Here is an 18,654-nt window from a genome sequence, read left to right on the forward strand (position 1 = left end):
GCGCCAAAAGTTCCTTCTTCAGCACTCTCTCCTGTAGGAGAGTAGGGTCTGCTTTCTATGTTCACCCCCACTTTTTGCTTTTGCTTTACTGGTTTTCGACTTAGATGTGGCTGTGGGCCTGCTAATCAGACCCACAGCCCTGCTGTTCTCTCTCTAAATTACTACTATGTACTTTAGGTGCATAACCCATTTGGATAGGATCACCTTATTGGGCCCTGTACAGTGTACCCTAGGTACCCAGGACATAGGTGTACCCTAGGCCTACCAGGGGCTGCAGCATGTATTGTGCCACCCCTGGCCTGGCCTTCCATTTTGACACAACTGGCTGATCACTCAGCTGGGGCAAGGTCGTGTAATCACCCCTTGCTTAAGTGTAGTATTCCTATACCTAACTTACATATAGACACATGTGTACCTATCAGTCACTCCTATGGCAGGCCTTGACAATCCTGGAGGCAGAGTGCTTGGTAACATGTGAGATGGTGCTCTAGCATGAGCTGAGCCTGTCTGCAGCTTTCGGAACCAAGTCCTTATAGCTGTTCTATGATATAGCCTACCATATACTCTTAAAGTACCTTATAATCTTAGACGGTTATGGTAACTATGGTTTGGCTTTATCAAAACATGTCGTGTAAGGTGTCTAACACTCGGGAATAATACCCCCATGCCATTTCTGGACATGAGAATATTATTCCCCCCTTCTAGAGGGAAAGACATGTTAAAATCATACTTCAACTATTAGCCTCTGACCAAAGCCTCAGCATCACAAAATGGATGCTGCTGCCACGACACAAGTCTGACCTCCTGCAGCTGGGAGTGATCCCAGCCGGGGAGGCCTGGACAATAGGTTTCCTGCTTGGGGAGGTGCTAGCACCTCCCCAGACAGCCTTTAGTGTATTGGGGCAGGGTGGGCTGAAAGGAATGAGACATGCCTGGGGCACACAAGGTGTTCCTTGCATAGTCCAGTTCAAACCGGCGCTGGGGCACTCCAGCCCCAGCTCTGGCGCGAAACTGGACAAAGGGAAGTGGGTGTAACCACCCCCTCCCAGGTCCCACCCATAAGGCGTGACCTAGCAGGTATCCCAGCCCCCCAGATTAGTATAAGAGTGGGAGTTGGGCCTCAAGACTTTAGATTATCCTGAACCTGCAAAACTGAACAGAAACTCTGGACCTTCGACATTCGACGAAAGAAGAAGACTGAAGAATCTCCCTTGTAGCCAAGGAGTGGCTACCCTGTGCAAACAGGCACCATCAAGTGACTACCCTTTGCTTTGTGAAACGTTCGACGAGGAACCGATTGCAGAGCCCGACCAGAGCCTTGATTTCCAGACTTCTCCGACCCTCATCCACATCTGCAGCAGAGCTCAGATCCGTGGAGGCGACGAGCGACGTGGGACCGGCTACCTGGGAAAAGTGGCTAGTAACTTACAGCGCAGCTTCTGAGGTACCCTCGAAGTTGTGCACCGGGGATTGAGAAGCCCCAACCCCAAGCACCATCTGCACTGAAGACCAGCCCCCCACACTCCACGAGTCCTGCGTGGGGCCCTTCAGCATTTTCCTGCTTGCCGCGTCTGTCCGGTTGCTTGCCCGCTGGCTAGTGGCCTTTGTGACGACGCTCCCTGAAATCTTCTGCGCTGGTTTGGCTCCTCCAGACTGGCTCCCGCTTCTCTGCAAAGAAGAAGCACCCCAGACCTTCCTGGTCTGCACCAGAAGCAAGTCCTTTGTTCTTCGTGGGTTCCGCTTGCCAAGGCTTGGTGAGTCCTAGTCCAACTTCGACGCCGCCGACAGCAAGAGCCTTCGTGGGACAGCTCGCCTCCTGGTCCTGGTCGTCCTCGACGCTTCCTGGTCCTCCTGGCTGCAGCGACAAGCTTCACCTTCACCTGCAACTCTTCACGACATCGCCTGGTTCCTTCCTGGTTCCACGTGGTCACTGGCTAGTGACCTTGACTCTGTCCCCTCTGCTTGCAGGTTTCTTCTCTTCTTGATCCCAGGCTTGGGATCCACCGGACACTCTCCCCTGACTGCCTGTCAGCATCTTTCTTCAGGCATCCATAGGAGTCGACGACGAAAACGACGCATCTTCACCCCTATGCACCCGCAGCCTGTGGGCTAGGTAACTTGGGTACTCCGGTGCTCATCAGGATAGTGACTATCCTAGTGTCTAGTTTTCAAGTCTCAACTTCCTAGCTACTCCGGAAGTGTCCTAAATCTATCTATTTCTAAACTGTAACATTGCTATTGACTTTTACGCATTACGCGTGAGTGTTTCCACTCTGCACACGAATCCCGTGGGCCTCCCACTTCCTAACTAACGCTAGTGTAGTGTAGCCCCAGCGATTCCCTAGGCCTAGGCCTATTCTATTTCCGTGACAGTGGTTCTTATACCACTTCTTTAGTATATGGTTTGCGTGGCCCCTAGGGCCTAACTGTATTACTTACCTGTGTGACTTACTGTATGCATTAATAAGACTGTGTTGTACTTACCTCTAAACTCATAAAGAGTGCTGAGGGTTTGCTTAGAATAAATACACTTTATTTTATATATATATCTGTTGTGGTGTCCTTTCATTTGGTATTCAAGGGATTGCATATGGTATCACAGCTGGCTTCACATGCCATTCAGAGTTTAGCCTAAGACTGCTCTTGTCCATGCTACCACTAGGATAGCTGGTCTATAAGGTTGACTTTACAACCAATCACCATAAGGGTATTTGGACTGATATAAGGTGTACACTATAACTAGTGACATCATACATCAGGCCAACTTCTCACATTGGTGAGCAGCGGTTGGGATCTGAGCTTGCTGTTGTAATACCATTGTAATCTTGAGATACTAAATTGAAAGATCACACAGATATTGTCTAGGTACATATAACATAGATTATTATACTTAAGTCCTACTGGACTTTGTAGTTGTAGGTTGAAGGGAATAACACACCCTGACTACAACTACTAGAAAGGTTTAGTAGATACAACTAGTGTAGGTAGGTGCACACACCACACCCTCACTAGATCATGCCTCTGGGAGGAGATCAAGTAGATGCTCTCTCAGGAGGGGCAGGTCTGCAGAAGACCCCCTCTAGGTATGATACCTTAACATTCCAGGAGATGAGACAATTGTGTACCTCCAGAGGAATAAAACAGGGTGCAAACCCTACCCTCCTTCAGTTAAGACAACTCCTAGAGGAGTATGATGCTCAGAGGGCATCTCAGGAAGGTGCCCTAGGCACAGAGGAGGGTCTCCCCACCACAGAGGAGTCAGATGGGGCTTCAGATGGGGAGGTAGATAGCCAGAGCCAAGTAAGGAGACTTAGCCAGGCTAACTTAAGTTTACATGGGAGTTTGCATGGGGTCCCCCCATACAGACCCACAAGTAGACATTCACAGAGAAACAGGAAGGACAGATCCCCTTCAGGGGAATCCATCCACTCCCATGTCTCTAACATCTCTAATGCTTCCTCTCACAGGGGAATGACTTCACCTGAGAGAAAGGAGCATGCAGCCAGAATGAGGGAGGCTAATCTGAGGATTCAGAGGGAAGAACTTGCCCTTGCCAAAGAGAAGCTTGCTCTGGCTAGAGAACAAAAGTTAAGTGGGTTAGAACCCACTGGTGGCAGCAACATTCCTAGAGATAGAGACAGGCACTATGATAATAGAAACCTGAGCAAGATTGTCCCTCCCTACAAGTGTGGGGATGACATCCACAAATGGATAACTGCTTTGGAGAGAGCTTGCAAAGTACAGCAGGTACCCCAAAGTCAGTGGGCAGCTATCTTGTGGCTCTCCTTCTCTGAGAAAGGAAGAGACAAGCTCCTCACAGTTAGTGATGAGGATGCAGATAATTACACTGTCCTGAAGAGTGCTCTGATTGATGGGTTTGGCCTAACCACTGAACAATACAGGTTGTTGTTCAGGGATACCCAGAAGACACAGACTCAGGACTGGACTGACTTTGTAGATTGTGCCACTAAGGCTCTGGAAGGCTGGCTATTGGGAAGTAAGGTTAAGGACTATACAGGATTGTATAATTTGATCATGAGAGAACAAATACTTAACAACTGTCAAAACCAGCTATTGCATCAACACCTGATTGATTCTGATCTGACTTCTCCCCAAGAATTGGGAAAGAAGGCAGATAGATGGGTCAGGACTAGAGTTAAGCAGAAAAACCAGAACCAGGGCGGTGATCAGAAAAAGGCAGACCAGAAGGGTAATGATCAGAAACAAAAGGACCAGAAGTCTTCACCAGGCCCCCAAAAGGCTCAGGGGGAGGGTGGTTCCAAAAAGGATAAGAAGAAAGAAGGCCAAAAGAAACCATGGTGCAACTATTGTAAGTCTACCTCACATTGGTTTAGTGAGTGCACCAAAAAGGATAAGCCCCCAGCCACCATTGCCCCTAAGGCAACTGTACCCCCTAGTTCAGCTGTAAGTGGTGGTTCCCAGCAAAAGGGTGTAGTAGGGTTAACCCTGGGAACTGAGGAGGATTCTGGCCTAGTCAGAGTACCTACTCAGGCTGTCCTGATCTGTGATGGGGACTTAGCTTTGTCCTCTACTGTAGGCCCCAGTAACCTGGGCAAGTACAGACAGACACCTTTTATCAACCAAAGAATGGCTCAGGCCTACAGGGACACTGGGGCTAGTGTCACAATGGTGACACCTGCTTTTGTGGACCCTGGACAGATCATACTAGGTGAGAATTACCTAGTGACCAACGCTAGCAATGCCACTACCTCCCATAGTGTGGCTATTGTTAACTTCTCCTGGGGAGGGGTAACTGGCCTCAAGAAAGTTGTTGTTAGTTCAGACCTTCCTGTAGAGTGTTTACTGGGCAATGATCTTGAAACTTCAGTTTGGTCTGAAGTGGAGTATAGGACCCATGCAGAAATGCTGGGGATAGATGCACATGTCCTTGCTGTGACCAGGTCACAGGCCAAAAAGTGCAACACTGAGCAAGTGCTGGATCCTGAAATTATGGACCAGTCACAATCCAAGAGAAAGAGCAGTAGGGTTAAGGCTGTGCCTTCCCCCCTGCCTCAGGTGGTGGATCAGCCCTCCCAGGAGGATGATTCTGAGAGCCCTGAAGGAACTGTCCTAGAAGAACTTGAACCTGATCAGGTTGAGTTTCTTGGGACAGGGGGACCTTCCAGGGCAGATCTGAGGCAGGCTCAATTAGACTGCCCCTCTCTTGAACCCCTCAGACAGCTGGCTGCTGCTGAGGCTGCAGGGAATGCTCAAGGTACCCATAGAGTGTATTGGGATGAAGGGCTACTGTACTCAGAGGCTAGAGACCCCAAGCCTGGTGCATCCAGGAGGTTGGTCATACCACTGAAGTTCAGAGGCTTCCTTCTAACCTTGGCCCATGATATTCCCCTTGCAGGACATTTAGGCCAGAACAAGACTTGGGACAGGCTTGTCCCTCACTTTCACTGGCCCCATATGTCAGAAGATACTAAGGAGTTTTGTCGCTCCTGTGTCACCTGCCAAGCCAGTGGCAAATCAGGTGGCACCACAAAGGCCCCCCTCATACCACTACCTGTGGTGGGGGTCCCCTTTGAAAGAGTGGGCATAGATATTGTAGGACCAATGGACCCACAAACAGCATCTGGGCACAGATTCATACTGGTGATAGTGGACCATGCCACCAGGTACCCAGAAGCAATTCCCCTGAGGACCACAACAGCTCCTGTTGTGGCAAGGGCCCTGCTTGGAGTATTCTCCAGAGTGGGCTTTCCAAAGGAGGTCATTTCTGACAGAGGTGCCAACTTTATGTCAGGATACTTGACTGCAATGTGGAAGGAGTGTGGTGTGAACTATAAGTTCACCACACCCTATCACCCACAGTGCAATGGGCTTGTTGAGAGATTCAACAAGACCCTAAAGGGAATGATAAAAGGATTACCAGACAAGCTTAGGCGAAGATGGGACATCCTTTTACCCTGCCTTCTGTTTGCTTACAGAGAGGTCCCACAAAAGGGGGTTGGCTACAGCCCTTTTGAGCTTTTGTTTGGACATCCTGTAAGAGGACCCCTGTGTTTGGTGAAGGAAGGATGGGAGAGACCTCTCAGACAACCCAAACTAGACATAGTGGATTATGTACTTGGTCTCCGCTCCAGGATGGCAGAGTATATGAAGAAGGCTTCTAAAAACCTTGAGGCAAGCCAAGAACTCCAAAAAGCTTGGCATGACCAAAAGGCTGTACTGACTGTTTACCAGCCAGGGCAGAAAGTGTGGGTGTTGGAGCCAGTGGCCCCAGCAGCACTCCAAGACAAATGGTCTGGACCCCACACTATTGTTGAGAAAAAGGGAGAAGTCACCTACTTGGTGGACCTTGGGACTCCCAGAAGCCCCCACAGGGTGCTTCATGTCAACAGATTGAAGGCATATGTTGACAGGGCAGACATGGGGCTACTCATGGCTACAGATGAGGGGCAGGAGGAAGAGAGTGACCCTCTCCCAGACCTGTTGACTCAGAACCCTGATGATGGCTCAGTTGATGGTGTGGTCTTTTCTGACAGCCTCACTGTCCATCAGCAACAGGACTGCAGACAAGTTCTGCAGGCCTACAGACATATGTTCTCTCTGACCCCAAGTCAGACAAACTGGTGCACCCATGAGGTGGACACTGGTGACAGTCTGCCTGTGAAGAGTAAAATCTACAGGCAACCTGACCATGTCAGGGACTGCATAAAAGTTGAGGTACAAAAGATGTTGGAGCTGGGAGTCATTGAACCTTCAGAGAGCCCTTGGGCTAGTCCTGTAGTCCTTGTGCCAAAACCTCACACCCAAGATGGTAAGAGAGAGATGAGGTTTTGCGTGGATTACAGAGGTCTCAATGCTGTCACTAGGACAGATGCCCACCCAATACCTAGGGCAGATGAGCTCATTGACAGACTGGCAGCTGCTAAGTTTTTGAGCACATTTGACCTAACAGCAGGCTACTGGCAAATCAGACTAGCTGAGAGTGCAAAGGCCAAAACTGCTTTCTCGACCCCAGGAGGACATTATCAATTTGTGGTAATGCCCTTTGGTTTGAAGAATGCACCTGCCACTTTCCAAAGGCTGGTGAATCAAGTCCTTACTGGGTTGGATGATTATTGTGCAGCTTATCTCGATGATATTGCTGTCTTTAGCTCCACCTGGGAGGATCACCTGGTCCACCTGAGGAATGTTTTAGAGGCCCTGCAAAAGGCAGGCCTCACTATCAAGGCCACTAAGTGCCAGATAGGGCAGAGCAAGGTTGTATACCTGGGCCACCTAGTTGGTGGGGGTCAGGTTCAACCACTGGAGAGCAAGATCCAGACCATAAAGGACTGGGCTCCTCCAACTACCCAGACTCAGGTCAGAGCTTTCTTGGGCCTGTCTGGGTACTACAGAAAGTTTGTTAAGAACTATGGGTCCATAGTGACACCACTTAATGACTTGACCTCCAAGAAGATGCCAAAGAAAGTTCAGTGGACAGCAAGCTGTCAAAAAGCATTTGATGACCTGAAGCAGGCCATGTGCAGTGCACCTATACTGAAAAGTCCAGACTACTCCAAAGAGTTCATTGTCCAGACAGATGCTTCTGAGTTAGGTGTGGGAGCTGTTCTTTCACAACTGAATGTAGATGGTCAAGACCAGCCAATTGCTTTTATAAGTAGAAGGCTGACCCCTAGAGAGAAACGTTGGTCAGCTATTGAGAGGGAGGCCTTTGCTGTGGTTTGGGACCTGAAGAAGCTGAGGCCATACTTGTTTGGCACTCACTTCAAGATTCAGACAGACCATAAGCCCCTCTTGTGGCTAAATCAGATGAAGGGTGAAAATCCCAAACTTCTTAGGTGGTCCATTTCCCTACAGGGGATGGACTTCACAGTGGAACATAGACCTGGGACTGACCATGCCAATGCAGATGGACTCTCCAGATATTTCCACTTAGAACATGAAGACTCAACTGGTCAAGGTTAGTTTAATGTCCCTAAGTTTGGGGGGGGGGGTTGTGTAGGAGAGTAGGGTCTGCTTTCTATGTTCACCCCCACTTTTTGCTTTTGCTTTACTGGTTTTCGACTTAGATGTGGCTGTGGGCCTGCTAATCAGACCCACAGCCCTGCTGTTCTCTCTCTAAATTACTACTATGTACTTTAGGTGCATAACCCATTTGGATAGGATCACCTTATTGGGCCCTGTACAGTGTACCCTAGGTACCCAGGGCATAGGTGTACCCTAGGCCTACCAGGGGCTGCAGCATGTATTGTGCCACCCCTGGCCTGGCCTTCCATTTTGACACAACTGGCTGATCACTCAGCTGGGGCAAGGTCGTGTAATCACCCCTTGCTTAGGTGTAGTATTCCTATACCTAACTTACATATAGACACATGTGTACCTATCAGTCACTCCTATGGCAGGCCTTGACAATCCTGGAGGCAGAGTGCTTGGTAACATGTGAGATGGTGCTCTAGCATGAGCTGAGCCTGTCTGCAGCTTTCGGAACCAAGTCCTTATAGCTGTTCTATGATATAGCCTACCATATACTCTTAAAGTACCTTATAATCTTAGACGGTTATGGTAACTATGGTTTGGCTTTATCAAAACATGTCGTGTAAGGTGTCTAACACTCGGGAATAATACCCCCATGCCATTTCTGGACATGAGAATATTATTCCCCCCTTCTAGAGGGAAAGACATGTTAAAATCATACTTCAACTGTTAGCCTCTGACCAAAGCCTCAGCATCACAAAATGGATGCTGCTGCCACGACACAAGTCTGACCTCCTGCAGCTGGGAGTGATCCCAGCCGGGGAGGCCTGGACAATAGGTTTCCTGCTTGGGGAGGTGCTAGCACCTCCCCAGACAGCCTTTAGTGTATTGGGGCAGGGTGGGCTGAAAGGAATGAGACATGCCTGGGGCACACAAGGTGTTCCTTGCATAGTCCAGTTCAAACCGGCGCTGGGGCACTCCAGCCCCAGCTCTGGCGCGAAACTGGACAAAGGGAAGTGGGTGTAACCACCCCCTCCCAGGTCCCACCCATAAGGCGTGACCTAGCAGGTATCCCAGCCCCCCAGATTAGTATAAGAGTGGGAGTTGGGCCTCAAGACTTTAGATTATCCTGAACCTGCAAAACTGAACAGAAACTCTGGACCTTCGACATTCGACGAAAGAAGAAGACTGAAGAATCTCCCTTGTAGCCAAGGAGTGGCTACCCTGTGCAAACAGGCACCATCAAGTGACTACCCTTTGCTTTGTGAAACGTTCGACGAGGAACCGATTGCAGAGCCCGACCAGAGCCTTGATTTCCAGACTTCTCCGACCCTCATCCACATCTGCAGCAGAGCTGAGATCCGTGGAGGCGACGAGCGACGTGGGACCGGCTACCTGGGAAAAGTGGCTAGTAACTTACAGCGCAGCTTCTGAGGTACCCTCGAAGTTGTGCACCGGGGATTGAGAAGCCCCAACCCCAAGCACCATCTGCACTGAAGACCAGCCCCCCACACTCCACGAGTCCTGCGTGGGGCCCTTCAGCATTTTCCTGCTTGCCGCGTCTGTCCGGTTGCTTGCCCGCTGGCTAGTGGCCTTTGTGACGACGCTCCCTGAAATCTTCTGCGCTGGTTTGGCTCCTCCAGACTGGCTCCCGCTTCTCTGCAAAGAAGAAGCACCCCAGACCTTCCTGGTCTGCACCAGAAGCAAGTCCTTTGTTCTTCGTGGGTTCCGCTTGCCAAGGCTTGGTGAGTCCTAGTCCAACTTCGACGCCGCCGACAGCAAGAGCCTTCGTGGGACAGCTCGCCTCCTGGTCCTGGTCGTCCTCGACGCTTCCTGGTCCTCCTGGCTGCAGCGACAAGCTTCACCTTCACCTGCAACTCTTCACGACATCGCCTGGTTCCTTCCTGGTTCCACGTGGTCACTGGCTAGTGACCTTGACTCTGTCCCCTCTGCTTGCAGGTTTCTTCTCTTCTTGATCCCAGGCTTGGGATCCACCGGACACTCTCCCCTGACTGCCTGTCAGCATCTTTCTTCAGGCATCCATAGGAGTCGACGACGAAAACGACGCATCTTCACCCCTATGCACCCGCAGCCTGTGGGCTAGGTAACTTGGGTACTCCGGTGCTCATCAGGATAGTGACTATCCTAGTGTCTAGTTTTCAAGTCTCAACTTCCTAGCTACTCCGGAAGTGTCCTAAATCTATCTATTTCTAAACTGTAACATTGCTATTGACTTTTACGCATTACGCGTGAGTGTTTCCACTCTGCACACGAATCCCGTGGGCCTCCCACTTCCTAACTAACGCTAGTGTAGTGTAGCCCCAGCGATTCCCTAGGCCTAGGCCTATTCTATTTCCGTGACAGTGGTTCTTATACCACTTCTTTAGTATATGGTTTGCGTGGCCCCTAGGGCCTAACTGTATTACTTACCTGTGTGACTTACTGTATGCATTAATAAGACTGTGTTGTACTTACCTCTAAACTCATAAAGAGTGCTGAGGGTTTGCTTAGAATAAATACACTTTATTTTATATATATATCTGTTGTGGTGTCCTTTCATTTGGTATTCAAGGGATTGCATATGGTATCACAGCTGGCTTCACATGCCATTCAGAGTTTAGCCTAAGACTGCTCTTGTCCATGCTACCACTAGGATAGCTGGTCTATAAGGTTGACTTTACAACCAATCACCATAAGGGTATTTGGACTGATATAAGGTGTACACTATAACTAGTGACATCATACATCAGGCCAACTTCTCACATCTCCCAGCAAGAGTGTTCATGAAACTAATAGGGATGATGGCGTTTTGCATTTTCATAGTGCCCCATACAAGACTTCACATGCGTCCACTCCAAGAGTGCCTAGCACGCCAGTGGAACCAGGCCCAGGGACAGCTGACGGATCTGGTGTTGGTGGACGGCCGCACCCATCGATCTCTGCAGTGGTGGAACACCACAAACCTTTCCAAAGGGCGACCGTTCCTGGACCTGGTTCCTCAGGTGATTCTAACAACGGACGCATCACTCTCCGGCTGGGGAGCGCATCTATTACACCTCACGGTGCAAGGTCTATGGACGCCACAACAGAGGTTACTCCACATCAACCATCTGGAGTTATTGGCGATCTTTCTAGCCCTGAAATCGTTTCAGAAACAAATTTCAGCCAAGGCAGTCCTCATTCGCACAGACAATATGACTGCAATGTATTCTATTCAAAAACAGGGGGGAACGCACTCCCCCCAGCTCTCTCGCTTAGCACAGAGCATATGGAGATGGGCAATTCCACAAAAAATCTTTCTCCTGGCACAACACGTCCCAGGCATACAAAACACCATGGCAGATCTGCTCAGCAGACAAACGCAGCAAATGCACGAATGGGAACTGCATCCACAAGTTCTTCACCCATTCTTTCACAAGTGGGGGCATCCTCAGATAGACCTCTTCGCCACCCACGAAAACAAAAAATGCCCAAACTTCGCCGCCAGATATCCACACCCATTGTCCAAAGGCAATGCGATATGGATGAACTGGTCAGACAGATTTGCATACGCCTTTCCACCTCTTCCACTAATTCCGTTAGTGGTAAGGAAGCTACAACAGCACTTTCTCACACTCATTCTGGTAGCCCCAACATCAATCAATCAATCAATCAATCAAAGAAATTTATAGAGCGCACTACCTACCCGTAGGGTCTCGAGGCGCTTGGGGGGGGGGGGGGGGGGCGCTACTGCTCGAACAGCCAGGTCTTGAGCTTCTTCCTGAAGGAGAGGTGGTCTTGGGTCAGGCGCAGGTCGGCCGGGAGGGAGTTCCAGGTCTTGGCGGCCAGGTAGGAGAAGGACCTTCCTCCAGCAGTGGTTCTGCGGATGCGTGGGACGGTGGCGAGGGCGTGGCTGGGGACATGGGCCAGGCAGCCGCGGTACACCACACTACTACAGCTATCGGTGATACCACATAAAAAATTGCACCTGTCCCCATGCCTCCTAACCCAGAACCATGGAGAAATCAGGCACCCGGACCCAGCTCAGCTCAACCTTGCGATCTGGCTCCTGAAATCTTAGAATTTGGATACCTTAACCTTCCCCCCTGATTGCATGAACATTATCAAGGAAGCCAGATGTCCTACCACTCGATCATGCTATGCCGCAAAGTGGAAGAGATTTGTTGTTTACTACCGTAGCAATAAAATCAACCCTTTAGATGTATCCATACAGCACATCATATGCTATCTGCTCCATCTTCAAAGGTGTAACCTGGGGTACTCATCCATCCGTCTACACCTAGCAGCAATTGCTGCTTACCTACAAAACAGACAGCATTTATCACTGTTCAGAGTGCCTGCTATTAAAGCCTTTATGGAAGGCCTTAAAAGAGTAATTCCGCCCAGGGCAGCACCCTCACCTGTATGGAATCTAAACGTAGTTCTTACAAGGCTAATGGGTCCGCCTTTCGAACCAATGCATAAATGTGAGTTACAGTTCCTCACTTGGAAAACAGCTTTCCTCGTAGCTATCACTTCCCTTAGAAGGGTTAGCGAGATACAAGCGTTCACTATACAAGTACCCTTTTTACAGGTACATCACAGCAAGGTGATACTTCGCACAAATCCAAAATTTCTGCCCAAGGTCATTTCCCCCTTCCATCTTAATCAATCGGTGGAGTTACCGGTTTTTTTCTCGCAACCTCAATCTGTTGCGGAAAGGGCTCTACATACACTTGATGTTAAAAGGGCCTTACTGTACTACATACAAAGAACGCAACCTTTCAGAAAGACTAAACAGTTGTTCGTCTCCTTCTCTCCACCGCATAAAGGCAACCCCATTTCAAAATCAGGGATAGCTAGGTGGATTGTAAAGTGTATACAAATTTGCTATCACAAAGCAAAAAGAATATTATCTGTTCCACCTAAAGCCCACTATACAAGAAAGATAGGGGCTTCTATGGCCTTTCTAGGGAACATACCCTTAGATGACATCTGCAAGGCAGCCACATGGTCAACACCGCACACCTTCACAAAACATTACTGTGTAGATGTGCACTCCAAACAACAAGCTAGTGTGGGCCAGGCTGTACTAAAGACACTGTTTCAAACTACTGCAACGGATGCCGGTGGTCGCCGCTAGGGTTGGGTACTGCTATATAATCTATGCACAGTGTATAATCTGCAGCTCATATGCCTCGAACGGAATATGCTATTTACCAGTATGCATCTGTTCTTGGCATGTAGAGCTGCAGATCTATACACGCCCACCCGCCTCCCCGGCTACCTGTATCCGTTCCAGGCTATCTTATTTAGATACAACACACATGGGTTTCTTCACTATTATCACTACGCTCCATCTTTTCCCTGCTGGCGAAAAACAATCTGAGGATGGAGCCGAAGCCCATGCGCAGTACGGACCGAAGGAGGAGTCACCGAACTCGTGACTTCCAAAGACTGTCCAAGAACAAAAACAAACTGCAAACATCCGGGCCCAACACCAGATGGTGATCTATGCACAGTGTATAGATCTGCAGCTCTACATGCCAAGAACAGATGCATATTGGTAAGTAGTATATTCCTTCTTTTGCTCACTAAGCCACCCCAGTTTAGATTCTGCCATATGCAAATCAGTCTTGACCCTGCTCCTCATAGGAACAGTCCAGCCCGAACTGCCAAACCAGGTCCTCCCTGGACTAGAAACAAGCATCCTGAGACCGGTCTCAAGGTATCACCTCATCAGCCAGGCTAGCTTGAATCCAGTGGCAAGATGAGCCTGGGACCCACGTCTGGGTATACCCAGTGCACTTAGGGCGAGAATGCAAAAGACCCACAGAAGAACTATGGATTTAACCCAGATCTCTTGACGGGCGGTGAATGTTTGATTTGTTCTGTATTTCGTCCTTCATTTGTGTGTCTTTTACGTCAAAGTAATAGTCATTCTGATTTTACTATTAGACAAATTGATCAGTGAGAAGATTCATTTTGCAAGGACGGAGAAGGTGCAGTAATTTTTCTCCAGTATTGGAACTTTCATAGATTCACATGCTTGAATCATTCCCAGTCAAGATGGGAGTCCCTGATACCATACAATAGTAGTAGAATGATGAATATAAAGCAAGAAGGCCCTAGGCCTTTTACTTTTGTAGTCTATTATAGTCACTTTAAAAAGAGACCAAACTTTTCCCTCTGCAACTTTTCCCTCTGCAACACCCTTTAGAATACTCCTGGGAGAAGCTCCAGTACCTCAGATTTTCGACCGCATGTTGTGCTAGGGAGCCTCTTCTGACCTCTGCTCAACTTTCTATACAGATACTATGTCTTAGTCTCTATATCTGAAAGAAACACGTTAGTTAGATTCCTCACCTTAGAATATCCCCAGGGGTCAGGCTGGATCCGGAAAGATTTTTCGTCAGCAATACCCCTTGCGCGTCGCTAGGCGTCGTCTGTGGATCCGCGTCCGTCGTCTGCGTCGTGCGCCGGAATGACGTCGTCGGAGTACTTAGACGCCGCCCTCGCGCGCTGACGTCAGTTCTTCTTTTTTCCGCGCCAGACAGCGCCGATCCGGGAAGAGCTTACCCCTTAGTCAATTTTTGACTAAAATTTTTTGACTCTTTTTGGTCTTTGTCGACTCGACTCTGGTGCCGGTAGGATGCCTGGATTTAAGGCCTGTGACGCCTGTCATCGCCTGATGTCGGTGACGGATCACCATCGCCGGTGCCTTTACTGCCTGGGGGCCGACCACGACGCGGAGTCGTGCCCCGACTGTCAGGCCTTGACCTCGAAGGCTAGGCGGGAGCGGTCCCATAAGCTTCTCGAGCTTTGGCACTCGGCTCCGCGCCGTTCACGGTCCCGGTGGAGGTCCAAGGACCGGTCGCGGAGCCGCAGTCCTCATCATCGCTCGTCGGGCTCGAAGTCTTCGGGTAAGTCGAAGCGATCCAAGAAGTCCAATAGGCAACACCGCTCTTCGGACTCCCCTCGCCGGTCGCGCGACTCGGCCGAGGGTCAGGGTGGTCCCACCCCTGCGGCTCCGCCGGAGCCGCAGGAACCGCGTCTGTCTCCATTCCCGCCGGTCCCTGGGACTGACGCAACTCCGGCGGAGGTCAGTGCCTTCCTATCGGCCATGAGGGGCCTGGCTCTGCCGTCGACGCCTGCCGGCACGCCTTCGGGCCCCGCGGGCTCGACTGGGTGACCTCGCGTGCCGGCGGCTCCGGCCCCGGTGCCGTCGACGACTTCGGTCCCGACGCCGCAGGTCCCCGAGAGATCCAGGCCTGGATCTCTGTCGGCGCCGGTCGACCTCACGACGCCTCCTCCGCCGGCGCCGACACCGGTTCCACCTCCTGCACAGTCTCCGGACGACGCCGTTCCCCGGTTTAGTCCCAGTCCGGACCCGACGCCGGCACGGCGCCGCAACCGACGCCGATGGATGAAGGTTTCATCTACCTTCCGGCTCAGATAATTCCTCCTGTTTATCAGGAATCGGATGACGGGGGCGACTGGGAGGGGTCTGAGGACCCTATGGCCCTCCAGGGTCAACTTGCACAGGACAGGGCAGACGAACTGGGGGATGCCAGTGGTCTGGACACTTCGCCGGATGCTGGTTTCATCTCTCCTCCGACTGTGGCTTCGGAGGAAGGTGCAGCTTTTTCCGTGGTGCTGCGCAAGGCGGCCGAAGCCCTGGGGCTCGAGTTGCCTGCTGTGGCCGTGAGGACTAATATCCTCACAGAGGTGCTTCAACCGTCAGCAAGCTCCACAGAGCCTCTGCTGCAGTTCAATGAGGCCCTCATCGGCGTTCTGCAGGGCACTTGGTCCAAGCCCTCTACAGTTCCTCTTGTGGATCGGAACGTGGCCCGGCGCCACTGCCCTGCTCCGGGCGACCCCAGTTTCCTGTCCCAACACCCAACCCCCGAGAGCCTGGTTATCCAGGCCTCCACTTCCCAATCCACCTTCCCGTCCGCTCCTCCGGATCGGGAATCCAAGAGGCTGGATCAGTTTGGCAAGAAACTGTTCTCTTCCCTGAGTTTGGGCCTGCGGTCTTTGAACACCGTTGGCCTCTTGGACCGTTTCTCCCACTCTCTGTGGGATGCGGTGGAGGACGTGCTGCCACTGTGTCTGGTGGAGTCCCGGTCACGTCTCTCCCAGGCACTTGCTGACGGGCGAGATGCAGCGCGACATGCCATACGGTGTGGACTTGACTCCACAGACTCGCTGGGTAGGGCGATTTCCACCACGGTGGTGCTCCGGCGCCACGCCTGGCTGAGGTCCATGTCTTTTTCAGGGGATGTCCAGAGTACCCTCATGGATATGCCCTTTGATGGCGCTCACCTTTTTGGTGAGAAGGCAGATAGTGCACTTGCTCGTTTTAAGGACTCCCGGGCTACGGCCACGTCCTTGGGTGTCTCGGCCGCACGCTTCCGCCTTTCGCCCCTTTCGTGGCCAAGGAAGGGGCGCCTCCTCACGTCCGCCTAGCCACCGGCCGCAGAACCAACCTGCATGCGGTCGCGGACGTGGGTTCCGCCGTGGCGGTTCTAGAGGACAACGCGCCGGTCAGTCCACATCCACCCCAGCAGCATCCGCCTCAAAGCCTTCCTAGTCTGAGCTTTCAGGCCCATTCCACGCCAGTGGGTGGCAGAGTTCGCCATCACATCCTCCACTGGTGTTCCATCACTTCAGACAGGTGGGTGCTGCAAATCGTCCAAAGGGGCTACTCCCTCCCCTTCGAGACGACTCCTCCAGCCATGCCACCGCAGTGCCACCGTATATCGGAGGATCACTTGAATCTTCTGCGGGAGGAAGTTACGGCCCTCTTGGCCAAAGAGGCCGTCGAGCGCGTTCCTGGTCCAGAAGTAGGCCGTGGTTGCTATTCCCACTACTTTCTGGTTCCCAAGAAGGGCAAAGGGGGGCCTACGCCCTATCTTGGACCTCAGGAGCGTCAACACCTTCCTCCGGAAGGAACGGTTCAAGATGGTAACTTTGGCTCAGGTTCTGACTGCCCTCCACCCTGGAGACTGGATGGTAACGTTGGACTTGCAGGACGCCTATTTTCACATCCCCGTCCTGCCGGCGCACCAGCGTTACCTGCGGTACACGGTGGGCCAGGAGCACTTTCTGTTCACCGTGCTCCCCTTCGGCCTCACCAGTGCCCCTCGGGTGTGGAAAGTGATGGCGGTGGTCGCAGCTCATCTGCGCAGATCTGGGGTTCCAGTCTTCCCCTATCTCGACGACTGGCTGTTAAAGGCGGGCTTGCCCCAGCAATTCGTCTTCCCACCTCCAGACTACGGCCGACTTTGTGCATTTGCTGGGGTTCTCCATCAACGTGCCGAAGTCACACCTGTGTCCCTCCCAGAAGCTCCTCTTCATCGGAGCGGTTTCGATTCGGCGCAGTTCCGGTCTTATCCTTCGGGACAGCGGGTCCGGGATATTCAGGCTTGGATTCCCATCTTTCGGCCTCTATCCTGGGTTTCCGTCAGGTTGGTGCTGCGGCTTGTGGGGCTGATGGCCTCCTGCATCCTGTTGGTGCATTATGCCAGGTGGCGAATGCGGGCTCTGCAGTGGGACCTGAAGTTTCAGTGGGCCCAGCATCGAGGCAACCTGTCCGACCATGTCTTGATCTCGGAGGGCACTGCGAAACAGTTGCAGTGGTGGCTCACGGACCGTGATTGGGTCAGCGGCAGATGCCTCTCCCTACCCCAACCGGAGCACGTAGTAGTGACGGACGCGTCCCTCCTGGGATGGGGGGGCCACATGGGAGAGGCGGAGATCAGAGGACTCTGGTTTCCGGCGGAGTCTCAACTCCATATCAACCTTTTGGAGCTGAGAGTGATCCGGCTCGCACTGAAAGCCTTCCTTCCCTCTGTCCGGGCAAATGTCGTGCAGGTGTTCACAGACAACACCACCGCCATGTGGTATTGCAACAAACAGGGCGGGGTGGGGTCGTGGACCCTTTGTCAGGAGGCTCTGCGCCTCTGCACCTGGTTGGAACACCAGGGCATCACCCTGGTGGTTCAACATCTGGCGGGCTCTCTGAACGCCAGAGCAGACTAACTCGGCCGCCGGTGCATGATGGATCACGAATGGCGTCTGAACTCGGACGTGGCGCAAGGTCTCTTTCTGCAGTGGGGAGAGCCTTGGTTAGATCTATTCGCCACCGAAGAGAACGCGCAATGTCAGCAGTTCTGCGCGTTGGAATTTCCAAGGCAGCACTCGCTCGGAGACGCTTTTCGTCGCGAGTGGAGTTGCAGTCTGTTGTACGCCTTTCCGTCTATATCACTTCTGCCCAGAGTGCTGAAGAAGATCAGGCGCGACCGGGCCCAAGTTATCTTAGTGGCTCCGGATTGGGCACGAAGGTTCTGGTATCCCGAGCTACTCAGTATGTCAATCGATCCTCCGATACGACTGCCTCTTAAGGACGACCTTCTGTCGCAGCAGCAGGGGACGGTCCTCCACCGAACCTGTCCAGCCTCCACCTCAATGCGTGGAGATTGAGCGGCGGCAGTTGATGCCATTTGACTTGCCTCCTGAAGTCTGTGATGTCATTCTGGCAGCCAGGCGTCCCTCCACAAAGACGGTATACGCCTGCCGGTGGAATAAATTTGTGGCATGGTGCACAGCAAAGGCTGTGGACCCCCTTTCCGCCCCTCTTTCTGAGGTTTTACTCTTTCTTCTTTCTCTGGCCCAGCAGGGCTCTGCTCTGGGCACCTTGAAAGGTTATCTTGCTGCTAT

Source organism: Triturus cristatus, chromosome 4_2, assembly GCF_964204655.1.
Source record: "Triturus cristatus chromosome 4_2, aTriCri1.1, whole genome shotgun sequence".
Taxonomy (NCBI): Eukaryota; Metazoa; Chordata; class Amphibia; order Caudata; family Salamandridae; genus Triturus; species Triturus cristatus.